Below are 15686 nucleotides of genomic sequence, written 5' to 3'. Positions count from 1 at the left end.
AGGAGCTTCCTCAACGTCACACAGCAGCTAACTGCAGCAGTGGACTTGAACACAGGCAGCCCGACTCTGTCAGAGCCTTTCCTCTGAACCCCTGTGCCCTTCAGCCTCCCCAGGGTTTCATCTGCAAAGATGCCTCATGAATATGAAGGTGGGCTCTAGACTTTCTCCCCCTACAAAAAATCCAATGTATCCCTTTTATACCTCAAAGTTTTGTGTAAAATTCTAGTTAGGAGAAAAAAGTTCCACTGCTTTTCAGTTCAGTCACTCAGTCGTGTCCAACTCTTTGCAAACCCATGAACCGCAGCAGACCTCCCTGTCCATCACCAACTCCTGGAGTCTACCCAAACTCATATCCATTGAGTAGGTGATGCCATCCAACCATCTCATCCTCTGTCAACCCCTTCTCCTCCTGCCCCCAATCTTTCCCAGCATCAGGGTCTTTTCAAATGAGTCAGCTCTTCGCATCAGGTGGCCAAAGTATTGGAGTTTCAGCTTCAACATCAGTCCTTCCAATGAACACCCAGGACTGATCTCCTTTAGGATGGACTGGTTGGATCTTCTTGCAGTCCAAGGAACTCTCAAGAGTCTTCTCCAACACTACAGTTCAAAAGCTTCAATTCTTTGGTGCTCAGCTTTCTTTAGAGTCCAACTCTCACATCCATACATGACCACTGGAAAAAACCATAGCCTTGACTAGACGGATCATTGTTAACAAAGTAATGTCTCTGTTTTTTAATATGCTGTCTAGATTGGTCATAACTTTCCTTCCAAGGATAAGCATCTTTTAATTTCATGGCTATAATCACCATCTGCAGTGATTTTGGAGCCCCAAAAAATAAAGTCAGCCACTGTTCCACATCTATTTGTCATGAAGTGATGGGACCAGATGCCATGATCTTAGTTTTCTGAATGTTGAGCTTTAAGCCAACTTTTTCACTCTCCTCTTTCACTCTCATCAAGAGGCTCTTTAGTTCTCCACTTTCTGCCATAAGGGTGATGTCATCTGCATATCTGAGGTTAGTGATATTTCTCCTGGCAATCTTGATTCTAGCTTGTGCTTCTTCCAGCCCAGCATGCCTCATGATGTACTCTGCATATAAGTTAAATGAGCAGGGTGACAATGTACAGCCTTGATGTACTCCTTTTCCTATTGTTGTTCTATGTCCAGTCTGTTGTTCAGTTCTAACTGTTGCTTCCTGACCTGCATATAGGTTTCTCAAGAGGCAGGTCAGGTGGTCTGGTATTCCCATCTCTTGAAGAAATTTCCCACAGTTTATTGTGATCCACACAGTCAAAGGCTTTGGCATAGTCAATAAAGCAGAAATAGATGTTTTTCTGGAACTCTCTTGCTCTTTCGATGATCCAGAGGATGTTGGCAATTTGATCTCTGGTTCCTCTGCCTTCTCTAAAACCAGCCTGAATATCTGGAAGTTCACAGTTCACGTATTGCTGAAGCCTGGCTTGGAGAATTTTGAGCATTACTTTACTAGCGTATGAGATGAATGCAATGTGTGGTAGTTTGAGCATTCTTTGGCATTGCCTTTCTTTGGAATTGGAATGAAAACTGACCTTTTCCAGTCCTGTGGCCACTGCTGAGTTTTCCAAATTTGCTGGCATATTGAGTGCAGCATTTTCACAGCATCATCTTTCAGGATTTGAAATAGCTCAACTGGAATTCCATCACCTCCACTAGCTTTGTTCATAGTGATGCTTCCTAAGGCCCACTTGACTTCACATTCCAAGATATCTGGCTCTCAGTGAGTGATCACACCATCATGATTATCTGGGTCATGAAGATTTTTTTTGTACAGTTCTTCTGTGTATTCTTGCCACCTTCTCTTAACATCTTCTGATTCTGTTAGGTCCATACCATTTCTGTTCTTTATTGAGCCCATCTTTGCATGAAATGTTGCCTTGGTATCTCTAATTTTCTTGAAGAGATGTCTAGTCTTTCCCATTCTATTCTTTTCCTCTATTTCTTTGCACTGATGGCTGAGGAAGACTTTCTTACCTCTCCTTGCTATTCTTTGGAACTCTGCATTCAAATGGATATATCTTTCCTTTTTTCCTTTGCTTTTCGCTTCTCTTCTTTTCACATCTATTTGTAAGGCCTCCTCAGACAGCCATTTTGCTTTTTTACATTTCTTTTTCTTGGGGATGGTATTGATCCCTGTCTCCTGTACAATGTCATGAACCTCTGTCCATAGTTCATCAGACATTGTATCAGACATAGTCCCTTAAATCTATTTCTCACTTCCACTGTATAATCATAAGGGATTTGATTTAGGTCATATCTGAATGGTCTTGTGGTTTCCCCTACTTTCTTCAATTTAAGTCTGAATTTGGCAATAAGGAGTTCATGATCTGAGCCACAGTCAGCTCCCAGTCTTGTTTTTGCTGACTGTATAGAGCTTCTCCATCTTTGGCTGCAAAGAATATAATCAATCTGATTTCGGCATTGACCATCTGATGATGTCCATGTGTAGAGTCTTCTCTTGTGTTGTTGGAAGAGGGTGTTTGCTATGACCCGTGCGTTCTCTTGGCAAAACTCTATTAGCCTTTGCCCTGCTTCATTCTGTACTCCAAGGCCAAATTTGCTTGTTACCCCAGGTGTTTCACTGCTTTGAGGTAATTTTAAAATCTTTGTTATGCAGTCCCTAAGCTGTGTCCAACTCTCTGCACTCCATAAACTGCAGCACTCCCGGCTTCCTTATCCTTCACTGTCTCCTACAGTTTGTTCAAACTCATGCCCATTGAGTCGGTGATGTCATCCAACCATATCATCCTCTGTCACCCTCTTCTCCTCTTGCCTTCAATCTTTCCCAGCAGCAGGGTCTTTTCCAATGAGTTGACTTCTGGCATCAGGTGGCCAAAGTATTGGAGCTTCAGTTTCAGCATCAATCCTTCCAATGAATATTTAGGATTGATCTCCTTTAGGACTGACTGGTTTGATCTCCTTGCAGTCCAAGGGACTCTTAACAGTCTTCTCCAGCACCACAGTTAAAAAGCATCAATTCTTTGGTGCTCAGCCTTCTTTGTGATCCTCACGGTTTGTCCTCACACATGGACGAACTCTCACATTCATCCATGACTGCTGGAAAAACTATAGCTGTGACTATACGGACCTCTGTCAGCAAAGTGATGTTTCTGCTTTTTAATATACTGTCTAGGTTTGTCATAGCTTTTCTTCCAAGGAGCAAGCGTCTTATAATTGTCTTGGAGTATTTAGCACACTAAGGGCGAGAATTCAGAATACAAGTTATACCAGTATAGACCTAAATACTAATAAACATTTAGGGCATTGATCTTGTCTACATTCCTGACAAGGAGCAGGATATACCCTCTATTAGGGGCCCAATGGAGAAGGCAATGGCACCCCACTCCAGTACTCTTGCCTGGAAAATCCCATGGATGGAGGAGCCTGGTAGGCTGCAGTCCATGGGGTCGCTAAGAGTCGGACATGACTGAGCGACTTCACTTTCCCTTTTCACTTTCATGCATTGGAGAAGGAAATGGTAACCCACTCCAGTGTTCTTGCCTGGAGAATCCCAGGGACGGGGGAGCCTGGTGGGCTGCCGTCTATGGGGTCGCACAGAGTCGGACACGACTGAAGCGACGCAGCAGCAGCAGCAGGGGCCCAATAAATATTACACAGCTGACTAAATAAATGAATGATAAAGTGCCCCAGGAAAAATATGAAATTACTTTTCCTTAAAGAGTTTCAAAAATAAATAGTGTCATTTGTCTTCAGTGGGTGAGTAGAATTTTGCCTCAAGGCAAGGAGAATACCATGATCCCCTCCGGGTATCCCTACAAGTTGCAGGGTATCCTAAGGCCAAGCATCTGTAAGCGGCTTCAAGAGCTTCTAAGAAAGAGCCAGGGAACTTGATGGCAAAGCAGTCACCATGTGCATCCACCCTGGAGGCAGCCAGGCCACTTTTCATCCATTCATACGGGAAATGCAGCAAGTACCTCAAAGGGCAGAGGTGGGAAGCCTCGGAGCGGAGGAAACCATCCCCGCTTACAGTGAGAAACTCCCCCCAGCTCCAAATCATCAGCCAGCAGTGAATTTCTGCAGATCTGTAAGGAACTGAATTTTAACCCTAATTTTTGCTTTGATCCTACCAGTTCTCACAGCTCCCTAAAGGACTTACAGGTTTTGCTGGCCACGCCACGTGGCATGTGGGATCTTAGTTCCCTGACCAAGGACTGAACCTGTGCTCCCGGCAATGGACAGGTGGAGTGTCTTAACTATTAGACCACCAGAGAGGTCCCTTCCTGGGTCTCTAAAGAAGAAAGGGAAGGAGGGCCTCAGGAGGGAAGCAGGGGCTGGAAAGGGGAGGGCCCACCATTACCCTCGCCATGATGCTAGAGCCCTGCCTCTGGGTGAGGAGCCCACTCGGGCTGCAGCTTCAAAGGGCTGTGGTGATGAGGATTCTTAGAAAACAGCCCCCCGTGTGGCTGCAGGAGCATCTGCTTTAATGACTGAGAAGCAGGGAGAGGCCAGGTAGGCAATCACGGGCCGGATGTGTGACATCGTAGAAGCCAGATGAAGATAAAGCAGATGATACCACACGTGATCTTCGCAAGGGTAGCGGCTTGGCCCAGGCCTGACCACATCTGGCTGCCCTCAAAGTCCTCTGCCCTCCACCCCTTGCCTTGCCGAAGTCACAAACTGAGCTGAGTGTGTGAAAGTCCCCCATCCTCAGTGACTGTGGGTGACGACCCCCTCCCACGTGGATACCAAGGACATAGGCTCCCACGCCTGCCTCCACTCACGAAGCCTCTGTACTCCCCATCCCCACCCAGACTCCCTCCGCAAACCCTAAGCCCAGGAGTAAGGGCAGGCAGTTACAGGATGTAAGAACCGGGTACAGGGAGGCAGAGAGCCCCCCTCTCCCAAGGAGGCGTGTGCCTTTAAATTGTGTCTGTAATGGCTGGCTCAGAGGCAGAAATATTTGGCAGCCCTGAAATTAAAAGTGATAAATTTCCTCACCAAGCTTTGATCGATAATAGAGGCCTCATCTGTTAATCAATAGGACAGTCTCTGCCTATTTACTGTGCATATGTTGTTTGCTGCTGCCTCCAGTGTGATGTCAGGTTTGCATTCAGAGCAACTCAAGTGTGCATAAACCACATGGCCATTCCCAAAATGCATTATGGTGACATCACCCAGCCACTAATACATTTATAAAGCATCAGGGCAAGGGGGTGGGCGGGAAGGTCCTGCCAGTTGAACACAATGGGCACGTAAGGACACAGCAGCATTTACAGCCCCCCAAAAAATTTCTTAGGGCTCATGCAGGGCAGGGCTCAGGGACAGACATTCCTTGCCATCCCCTCCCTACACAAAGGGGATGTTCTCTGGATGTCTGTTAAGTAGTTGCCAAGAGGGGGAATTATAGCACATGGAGAAAGAACACATCCTGGCCCTCAAGAGGCTTATATTCAAGAGGGGAAACACTGTTAGAAGTCAGGTAGATATAAAACAGGTGGCAATAAGCCATAAAGAGAGAACTAAATACGTGAAGAGGGCCAAAGAAGGCGGGGGCTGTTTTTATGCGATGAGCTGACATCTGAGGAGGTGAGCCCACAGTCTTAAGAAAGTCCATTCCAGACAAAGGAAGAGCGAGGAGGCTGGCTGGTTGGCACGTGTCAGAGAGCAGAGAGGGACAGATAGGGTTTGAAACATAGGAGGATAAATTCAACAGCAAAGAGGCAAAGCCACATGATGATCAAGCGGTCTAGACCCTCGCTGTTCCCCAGCTATTACAGATCAGGGTGGACCAGAGGAGAGAATGGCTTGATCCACAGCAGTGAGAACGGGTCCCAGGCCCGCCTCAGCCACGCCCCGCCGTGGACCTCACACCCCTCATCACATCTCAACACACCTGCATCTCTGTCTGTAAAGTGGGAATGATCGGATCCATTTGCCTCACTTGAGGCTATGAGAACCCGAAGAGATCATGTAGTTAATGACAACAAATCTCTAGTTAATCACCAGGCACTCTGTGGACAGGAGATTACTGATGTTCTTTATACCTTGGCGGGTGGAAGGGGCACAGCAGAATGTGGTTAGGAGCGCAGGATTCGGATCGGACAGATCAGAGTTCAAATCCCAGCTAAGCAAATCACCAGCTGTGACCCTCGGCGAGTTGCCTAATCTCAGTGAGACTGTCACTCCCTCTGTAAAATGGGAACAGCAAGAGACAGTCCCAAAGGGGCTGTAAGAAGCTGGGCAAAGTGCTGGGCCCCACGGGCCGGGGCAGAGCCACAGAACCAGTCAGTGACACTGACCACCAGCCCAGATGGGCTCGGGGCCAGGACTCCTTTCAAGAACTCCTTTGTGCGAAGTATGATTGATTTTACTGAAATTCAATGTACAGCTATTTGGGGGCCATTTATCTTTTGTAAAGTGAGCTCACATTTGTAAAGACATATTTCACTATAATCACACACACACACGCACACGCACACATGCCTTGTCGTGCTAATTTAAAAGGTGAGGGATTGTCTTGTTGAGGGAGCAGAGCAATCTATCAGAGGGCCAACATGTCAGTATTGACAGCTCTCTGTATCCTGCCCCCTTCCCCACACACCCCTGCAGCTTCTACATCGCTGCCCGAGGAGCTCCATTCACAGGTCTGGCTGCCTGCCGGACTCCTTTCCTCTCTCTGTCTCCCCAGCAGACTGCAAGCTCCATGAGAGCAGGCAGGGCTGGCAACTGGCTTGTCCTCTACTCCAGGGGCCCCCAACCTCTGGGATCTAATGTTTGATGATCTGAGGTGGAGCTGATGTAACAATAACAGAAATAAACTGAATAGTAAATGTAATCTGCTCAAATCATCCCCAAACGAGCTCCCCACCCCCTGAATCATCCCCCAAAACTGGTCCTGGTGCCCAAAACGTTGGGGACCACCACTCTACTCCATTCCCAATTCTCTGCGCAGTACCTGACGCGTGGGTGGCGCTCACTAATTGCCCCATAAACAAAGAAACCCTCAGGCAGGTTCCTGGTTTGCAGAACTGGCCTGTGAAGGGGACACTGGGCACTCAGGGCACTGCCAGGCCATCCCCTAGGGGGTGGCAGAGTCCTTGGTCTACACGTGCTGGGCTGCCTGCTGTCCCTTTTTCAAAACTCAAGGACACGGTCTCCGCCTGGAACTCAGGCAGTGTGGAGGAAAACGAATGGGAAACAGGAAGTGGAGCTGTCAGCTTCCCCTGGAGCAAGATGCCCCTCTCCTCTGCCCGCCCTCTGGCTCCCTGTCCAGCCACCCAGGGCTCACTCCGCTGCAGCGAACAAGCAAGCCCTCCCTCCAGCCCACTCGGCAGCTTCTGATCAGCCCAGGTGGACCCTCCACAGGCTGGCAGAGATCTGCTGAGCACACCCACTCCTAGTCCAGACGCTGACTTTAGCTGAGAAAAATGGGGCTATGTTAGCCCCTCAGTTGTGGCCGACTCTTTGGGGCCCCACAGATTGTAGCCTGCCAGGCTCCTCTGTCCATGGGATTCTCCAGGCAAGAATTCTGGAGTGGGTTGCCATTCCCTTCTCCAGGGGATCTTCCCGACCCAGGGATCCAACAGAAGGTGGCGGGGGGGGGGGGTGCGCGGGGGGCGGTGTTGCCGGGTGGGAGGAGCCACCTGACCATTCTGAATTCTCCCCTTCCTCCCTGATGCCTCCAGAAAGTGAAACAAGGGCCAGAGGAAGGAGGAGGGCTCACAGCAGGTTAAGACTGGGTGAAAAGAAAGGAGGCAGTTGCCACAGCCCACATGGAGGCGGCCTCTGTGTGTGTGGGAGCCGCTTCACTCTGGGCTAAGGATCACCCCGACTCACAGGAATCAAAGGCGAGACATGCCAGAAAAGCACTTTGAAAACCATAAAGCTTTCTATCAATGCCCAGCATTCCAACAACAACAGAGCTGCAATCCAGTAGAAGCATGTCAGGCAGGCTGCCCACAGCCACCCTCCTCTCCTGCCACCCCCTCGGGCCGCTCCTCCTTGGCAAAGCACAGGGCCTTCTTGCCCAGAAGTGGGGTTGGGGGTCCCGAGCACCTAAGGGAGGGGACGAGAAGGCACTGCACACAATCAGATGTGGCCTGGAGCCTCTCTGAAGCCAATAAGGCACAAGCCAATGATAAAAGGAAAAAATTTCAAAATCCCTTGTCTCCCAAAACTCTCCCACCCCCGTGCTAACAAGAAGGGGCGGGGAGGGGGCAGGGAGGAACCAGTGAAAAAACACCTAACGTTTGCCAGCATCTAATGTTGAGTACTGTGTCCTTTTTCTTTTAATTCCTTGAGATTTTAAAATAAACATCTTGACTGTTCTGATGAGATATGCATGCCTGCTTACATAAGGAAGTACAGAGTGTACCAAAACAGCAGACCCAAAAAAAGCATAAGCTGTCAGAACAATGAGTACAGACTCCGGGCATTTTACAACGGGCCATGGTGTACAGTTTTATTTACAGTACCTCTTATCTGACAGAGAACAGTACACTGGCTGCCAATTCCAAAGGCCAGCACTGCATGTTCTTTCACTCAAGGAGATGTGTACTCCCTAAGAGGAGCTGGAAAGCCTGCGCTCGCTCTCTCTCTAGCTCACTCGCGCACTCTTTCACCTTTATCAACAAAACAAAAACTGATACAGAACCAGCATCTCTGTAAGAGACACAGATTTAGGGGAGAGGAAACAGGGAAGGCAGGTGGGCAGATGTGGGCTGCCCGGAAAACAACCAGCCCTATCGATTGGCTCAGGATATGGTTCAAGGGTAGTTCTCCGTGACAACCAAGTAGGAGAAAGGTCCTCCGGGCCTGGCCCAGCTTGCAAGATGGGGGTGGCAGGGTGAACTAATAACCCTGGGCCTCAATCAAAGGTAGGACTCAGAAAGTCACCAGGACAGACTCCCTGGCCAGGCGACAGAGATCACGGAATGACCGGGGATTCTGGGCGGCAGACTCTCCTGATCTCTAGACGTCAATTTCCCATCAATGCACTGCTAAGTGCCAAACACAGTGTCCCTCATCCCTATCACTCAGTTCTCAGCCCGGAGAGGCTTAGAAAAGCTCCTCTGTTACCACTTTTAACACCAGCAGATAACCCACTAGGCTTAGAAACACAGTCCATGGCCCATAGAAACACATACACTAAATACACAGCTGCATAGCAGGGAAGAACCCTTGCTCTGGAATCAAAACACACACAGGTTCAAGTCCTGGGTTCTCCCATTTCTAACTACCACCCCCAAGTAAGCTAATTATCTTCTCTGGACCTGTTTCTTCACCTGTAAAACTGGGCACAGAGTATCTACTTCATAGGGATGACTGGTGACTCATTTAAATACTATATGTAAAGTCTTTACCACCATGCCCGGCATCCAGTAACTGCTCAATAAAAGCTTTTTGTCAAATTGACATCCTCATCATTACCATTGCTTGCTCCTCTTCCCCCGGGGTCAGTGTCTGAGACCCACACAGACATCAAATGAATGTAATACACATCTCATAACATTTAAAACATTCTTACCACCCCAGACCAAAGAACAAGAGAAACAAAGGAGGAGAGACTCCCTCTCTGGTCCAGTCTCTAGGAGACTTTCTCTGGGGAGTGGAAGATAAAGGCAGATGACACCGATGATTACGCACTCCTAATGAGCCCCCATAGAAACCAACAATGCACATTTCTGGCCACGCCCCCACGTCCCAGGACGAAGGGCTCTCTGCACCAGACCCTGGTCCCTACACACTGTGGGCACAACGCCAGCCACAGCACTGTCAGCCTCCTACTGAGTGCATACCTATTTAAGGTGAATTACTTTGAGTAAAATACAAGTGGGATGATAAATCTGTTGCAGTAAAAACAACACACAAACGTCTCTGAAATCTTAAGGCACTGATATGGGGGTCACCTTCCCACTGCCTTTAACCCCTTTCTTTCCTGGGCAACTTCCACGTCTGGCTAATCAAGGTATAGTGGGAACTGATGCAAAGGCACCAACACCTCTCTTACCATGGAAACACCAGCCTTTGTTGTGAGCAGACTTCCTTCCAGATAATGCCGTGCCAACTCGGAGATGTCCCTGAGGTACAGCCCTACAGTGGCCACTGGCCAGACAGGGCTCTGGGGTTCTGCCATTTATTGGCGGTATGGGCCTGGCAACAACTTTGTGGCCTTACTTCCCTCCTTAAAATGGGGTTATCTATCCTCATAAGATAGCATGAACAAGAACCTGTATGAAGTACCAGGCACACAGTAAGTACCTGGATAGTTATTATGATTACAGAATCATTTCACTTCATCAAGTTGATGAGCTCCGGGAGACCAGCCTTTGGACAGAGTCTTCAGGAACTTCAGTCTGTAATACTCTAGCCCCATAGTTCCCACCTGTGATGAGCAAGCGGCTCAGAAAGGAGAGACACTGTATTCTCTGGGGCCCTTGAATGCATGGTCTTCAGCTGTTTTGGATAAGAGAAGGGGCACCCTTGGATGAGGCAGGTGAACTGGCCCTGTCTGAGCTGTATAGTCGTGGGTGAAATCACTTCATCCTTCTATCTGTAAATGAATAGTTTTAAGTGGAGACCCAAGGGAGAAGAAAAGATGAACGGGAGTCTCTGGGGAAGCTGGAAAAACAGGGCAAAGGAGGCTTAAAGTGGCTGTGAATGAAGTGAAGTTGCTCAGTCGTGTCCAACTCTTTGAGACCCTGTGGACTGTAGCCCGCCAGGCTCCTCCGTCCATGGGATTCTCCAGGCAAGAATACTGGAGTGGGTTGCCATTTCCTTCTCCATAAAGCGGCTGTAAAGGGGCCCAAATGCTTACAACCCTTGGCAATGGGACAGTGGTGCTGGATCAAGTTGGGGCTGGGTTCCCTGGTTCCAGCAGGGGATTCCTTCCCCAGGGGCAGACTTTGCTCCATCCGGCAGGCAAAGTGGGGCAGACAGTCCAGACACTGAGAGAATCATTAACCAGACAGAGCTGGGCTAAGCCAGTGAGGCTGAGGCGGAGGCTGACCCGAGTTCCAGGGAACACCCAAGCTTTCAGGTATCCATGGCTTCATCCTGCTTAACAGAGGTGGCCCTGTGCTCTTGGTATTTGTAAAGGACGAGGTAAAAAGGCCACACAAAAACTCTAGCGGTGGGGGGACTTCTGCCATGATTTCACTGGACATCCCCTCAACCAACCCCTGGTCACCAGCAAGGATCTTCCTCCCTGGTTCCCACTCGGGGATTCTCAGATGAGAAGTTCCTAAAGGACAGAGGGCTTTCTGCTGGCGTCCAGCAGCCTCGAAGCCCTGTTTGTGATCTCAGCCTCCAGCCTCCTGCTCTCAGCCTCAACCACTCTGCTCCTTCTACTGGAGTTCCCCATCAGGGGTCTGCACCCAAAATCCGGCATGGCGTGGGCCCACCCCCCACCCGCCTCCCAGGGGAAGAGCATGGTACTACCTAGACAATGCGTGCTAAGTCAGTTCAGTCACATCCAGCTCTGCAGCCCCTCGGACTGTAGCCCGCCAGCTGTCCATGGGACTCTCCAGGCAAGAATACTAGAGTGGGCTGTCATTTCCTTCTCCAGGGGATCTTCCCACCCCAGGGATCAAACCTGCATCTCCTGTGTCTCCTGCATCGGCAGGCAGGTTCTCTACCACTAGTGCCAGCTGAACAATAGAGAAAAGCTAAACCAGGCTACTCCAGGGGAGACAGCCAGAGTCAAAACCCCAGCCACCCCACAACATCACAAGCTGATGGCTGCCAGCACCCCAGCCCCCCTACATCCCCTGATACCCCCTCCAATTAAACTGTCCCTTGAGGTACTTTCAGAGAAGAGGGAGGGCAGACTCGCTCATTCCTGACTGCACTCTGGCCCTCCCTGTCTCCTGGCAGGATCCTTCCTCCCTCCCTTCTCACTGACTGCAAAGTACGCCAAGGTCTCTTACAACCTGGGAAGCTCTTTGAGATCCCTACAGAGGGAATGCCCTCATCCCCACATCCTCTCGGATGCTCTCTCCCTACAACCAGCATCTCTCCAACTCCACCTCCAATCGTGCGTGTGTTCTTTGATTTTAAGCTAAAATACCCGTGTGTGTGTGTGTGTGTGTGTGTGTGTGTGCGCGGTTGCTCAGTCGTCTCTGACTCTTTGCAACCCCATGGACTGTAGCTCACCAGGCTCCTCTGTCCATGGGATTCTCCATGCAAGAATACTGGAGTGGGTTGCCATGCCCTCCTCCAAAGGAATCTTCAAGACCCAGGGACTGAACCCACGTCTACTGTTTCCTGCATGGCAGGAGGATTCTTTACCACTGAGACCCTGGGGAAGACTAAAACACCCATAGGTAATCCTATCCCAACAAGTTACAAGGAACAAAGCATTTCAGGGGGTTTCAAATGCTGTCACAGCATAATAACCACTGCACTAAGAACCCAGTGGGCAGGAGTCTGCAATATGAGCATCTGTTGACTACTCCCTTTGCTGTGACCTGTAAGAGCCCTGGAAACAGGAACTTCCCCCTTCCTGAGACCCTATGCCACAGTCCCTGAAGACAGCCTGCCAGATTACCAGGAAGAGGCAGGATTCACCCACTGTCAAGTCCATCTCCGGCTTTGACTGACATATTTCAGCTCAGGTGCCCACTAGCTGCATCAAGAGTGGAAGCCGTTTAACCTCCCTGAGCCTCGGTTTCCTCACTGGCTAAAGAGGTAGTATTAATAATACACCCGTCATATCCTACAATCTGCAAGTGTACAACTCCAGGGGCACCACTCAGCCAGAAACGAGACCCCAAGTTTGGTAGGACGTTCAGATGAGATGATGCACATAAAGGTGCCCAGCAACAGGAACTGGCGCTTGGCAACTGCACCCTAACTCCTCCCTTCCCAGGATGCTAGGAGTCCTTCCTGCAAGGGCTGCCCTACCGAGAGAAGCAACAGTGCTACTGCAGCCTTGAGCACAATAATAAGGATACGGATCACATTATTATTTTATGATGGATTTATCTTATTTATTTGGCTGCATCGGGTCTTAGTTGCAGCATGCAGGATCTTCCACTGGGGCTCAGGCTTAATTGCCCCAATGTGGGATCTTACTTAGTTCCCTGACCGTGGACCAAATTCCCACTCGCTGCATTGCAAGGCAGATTCTTAACCTCTGGATCACCAGAGAAGTCCCTGATAACTCAATTATTGAATATTTATTACAAGATAACCACCACCCTAACTACTCTACATGCCACAGAGCAGTTGACTCTGCCATCAATTCTAAGATTACTCCCATTTTATAGAGGTGAAAACTGAGGTCTGAAAAGCTTAGTTCACACACCATTTAATTCTGCCATCAGTTCTAAGCTTCTTCCCACCTTACAGAGGTAAGAATTGAGGCTGACTCCAATTGAAATAATTAATTAAAAAAAAAAAGAATTGAGGCTGAAACGCTTAGGCTTGTGGCCCAAGGTCTCACAGTCAGTAAGTGAAAAGAAAAAGACACAAACTCAATCAGGGTGACAGTATGGGAAGCCCAGCTAACCTTCAGGGCCCCTGATTATGTAAAAGGTTATTGAGGAAGAAGTTCACGTCAAGGGGAACAGAGGAGACACTCAGAGGCAGCGAGCTCTCGGCCTCTGTTGTTCTCCACACTCTGGCTCGTTCCACACTCTGGAGGGAGGTCTTTCTCACAGGCTCCAAGGCCACATATCCTCTTGTCTGAAGAACAGCTCTCCTCTCCGGGTCCAGGGATGCACCATGCCCACTGCACAGCATGGACTGATCTGGCCCTGCTGTGGACTCTGCTGTAGTGCTCCGCCTCCGTTTCTCCACCTCTAAGGTGGACAGCATGTTCCCAGCCCCACCCTTCTACCTAACCATGGAGGAATGAGTTCAAGATAAGAAAACATGTAGGGCCTAACCGAAGGTACCACCGATCTTTAAGACTGACTTCCAGTGAAATTACAGTTGGGAATATCCCTTCATGACTAGCTCCCTTCCTGGGCCTTCTTTTTGTGACTGCTAAACCAGCAAGGTATTTCATCATGAAAAATAGTCAACTGGATTCATTGAAAGCAGAAAAAAAAAAAAAAAAGGCCTCTCCCATTGATGAACGACAGTAAACTACAATAAAACAGACAAGGCTTTCTAGGCTGACCTTCCGTTAACCAAAAAATCCCTTTCTTTCACCTTCCCTGAGCATTCCAGTTAATCCTAGCTTGACAGAGCAGACGCTCTGTGGTCTCTCCCCTTCCCCAGCTCCGTCTGCAAGTAACCCTTAGAATCTGCCCTTTGCTCACTGCCCAAACTGGACTCCTCACCCATCCCCACACACCCCCCTGACCCCTCTCCGCAGCAGCGGGTAAATCTGACTAGTTCAGGGCTGAAATATGTAAATTTCAGGTCAAGGTGTCCATCCTAGACTCAAGCATTGTCAGTTACTTTAATACAAAAACACATATGGGGGGCGGGGTGAGGGTGGCCTTCAAAACCAAGGCAGAAGCAACCAATCCACAGCTTTCTATTCTTTTTTTTAATTTACTATTTTTTATTAGAGTATAATTGCTTTACAATGCTGTGTTAGTTTCCGATGTACAATGAAGCAAAGCAGCTACATGTATAAGTATATCCCCTTTCTTTTGAGCCTCCCTCCCACACCCCCACTGCACTCCTCCAGGTCACCACAGAGCACTGAGCCAGCTCCCTGGGTTACAGAGCAGCTTCTCACTAGCTGTCTATTTCACACAGGCTACTGTACACAGTGTTACACTCCAGTTCAGCACCCCCTCCCCTCCCCTACCTCTGTGTCCACAAGTCCACTCTCTATTCCTGCCCTGCAGATGTTAAGGAATGGCTACCCACGCCAGTATTCTTGCCTGGAGAACCCCATGGACAGAGGGGCCTGGTGGGCTACAGTCCATGGGGCTGCAGAGAGTCAGACACGACTGAGCAACTAACATCATTTTTCTAGACTTCATATACATATATAAGATGATACACGGTATTTGTTTTTCTCTTTCTGACTTATTTCACTCTGTATGATAGACTCTAGGTCCATCCGCATCACTGCAAATGACCCAGTTTCATTCCTTTCTCTGGCTGTCACTCTGTTCTTGATGACAGCTGGGAAAGAGGCCCACCGCCCGGCTAGCCCATCACAACACCCACCACCCCATCTCAGTCCGGGGGCCTCGGGGACTGCCACCCTCCCTCCCCTTCCTCAGGCCCCTCAGTGGCACCTCCAGGCTGCCAGTCTCTCCAGGCCTGCTGTGGCTTTTAGAAAACAGAGCATTTCTATTTTTAGCGCTTCTCAGCCTAATAATACTCCCCAACACCCATTCAGCTTAATCACTTTATTGAGGGCAAGGAGCAGGCTCTCTAGCCCAAGTGCTTCTGATGTTAGGAAGTAGTAAAATGTTCAAACTGGTTAAAAATGACACTCACTGGCTTGCCTTTGGTGTTTCTGAAACCTTAATTGTGGCTCAGGCTGTGGATCTAAAGAAGCTTGCAGGTTTCAGAGTCTTTCTTCCTTACCCCCTGCACCATAATTGAGGTGTTACATTACAACCGCCGCATTGACATTTCCAGGCTCAAAATTCAGGAGCCTTAAGACTCCACACTTTTCCAAACGGAAATATGGCTTGTCATACTTAATGCCCATTCTTAGTGTGAACCATCACCCCCCATACCAGCCAAGAAAAAAAAGAAAAACAAAAACAAC

The 15686-nt window shown here is 49.0% G+C and overlaps 1 protein-coding gene across 12 annotated transcripts in view; it reads right to left on the bottom strand.

Moving 5' to 3' along the window:
* The window catches only part of ZBTB16 (zinc finger and BTB domain containing 16), a 199575-nt gene that overhangs the window by 68129 nt on the left and 115760 nt on the right, over positions 1 to 15686 (bottom strand). The window lies entirely within an intron of this gene.

The sequence above is a fragment of the Bos grunniens genome, chromosome 15 (genome assembly GCF_055505025.1).
Source record: "Bos grunniens cultivar Pamir isolate PY7600 chromosome 15, Bosgru_T2T1.0, whole genome shotgun sequence".
Classification (NCBI taxonomy): domain Eukaryota; kingdom Metazoa; phylum Chordata; class Mammalia; order Artiodactyla; family Bovidae; genus Bos; species Bos grunniens.
The sequence above is the reverse complement of the archived record's forward strand: the minus strand, read 5'-3'. Positions and strand labels throughout refer to the sequence as shown.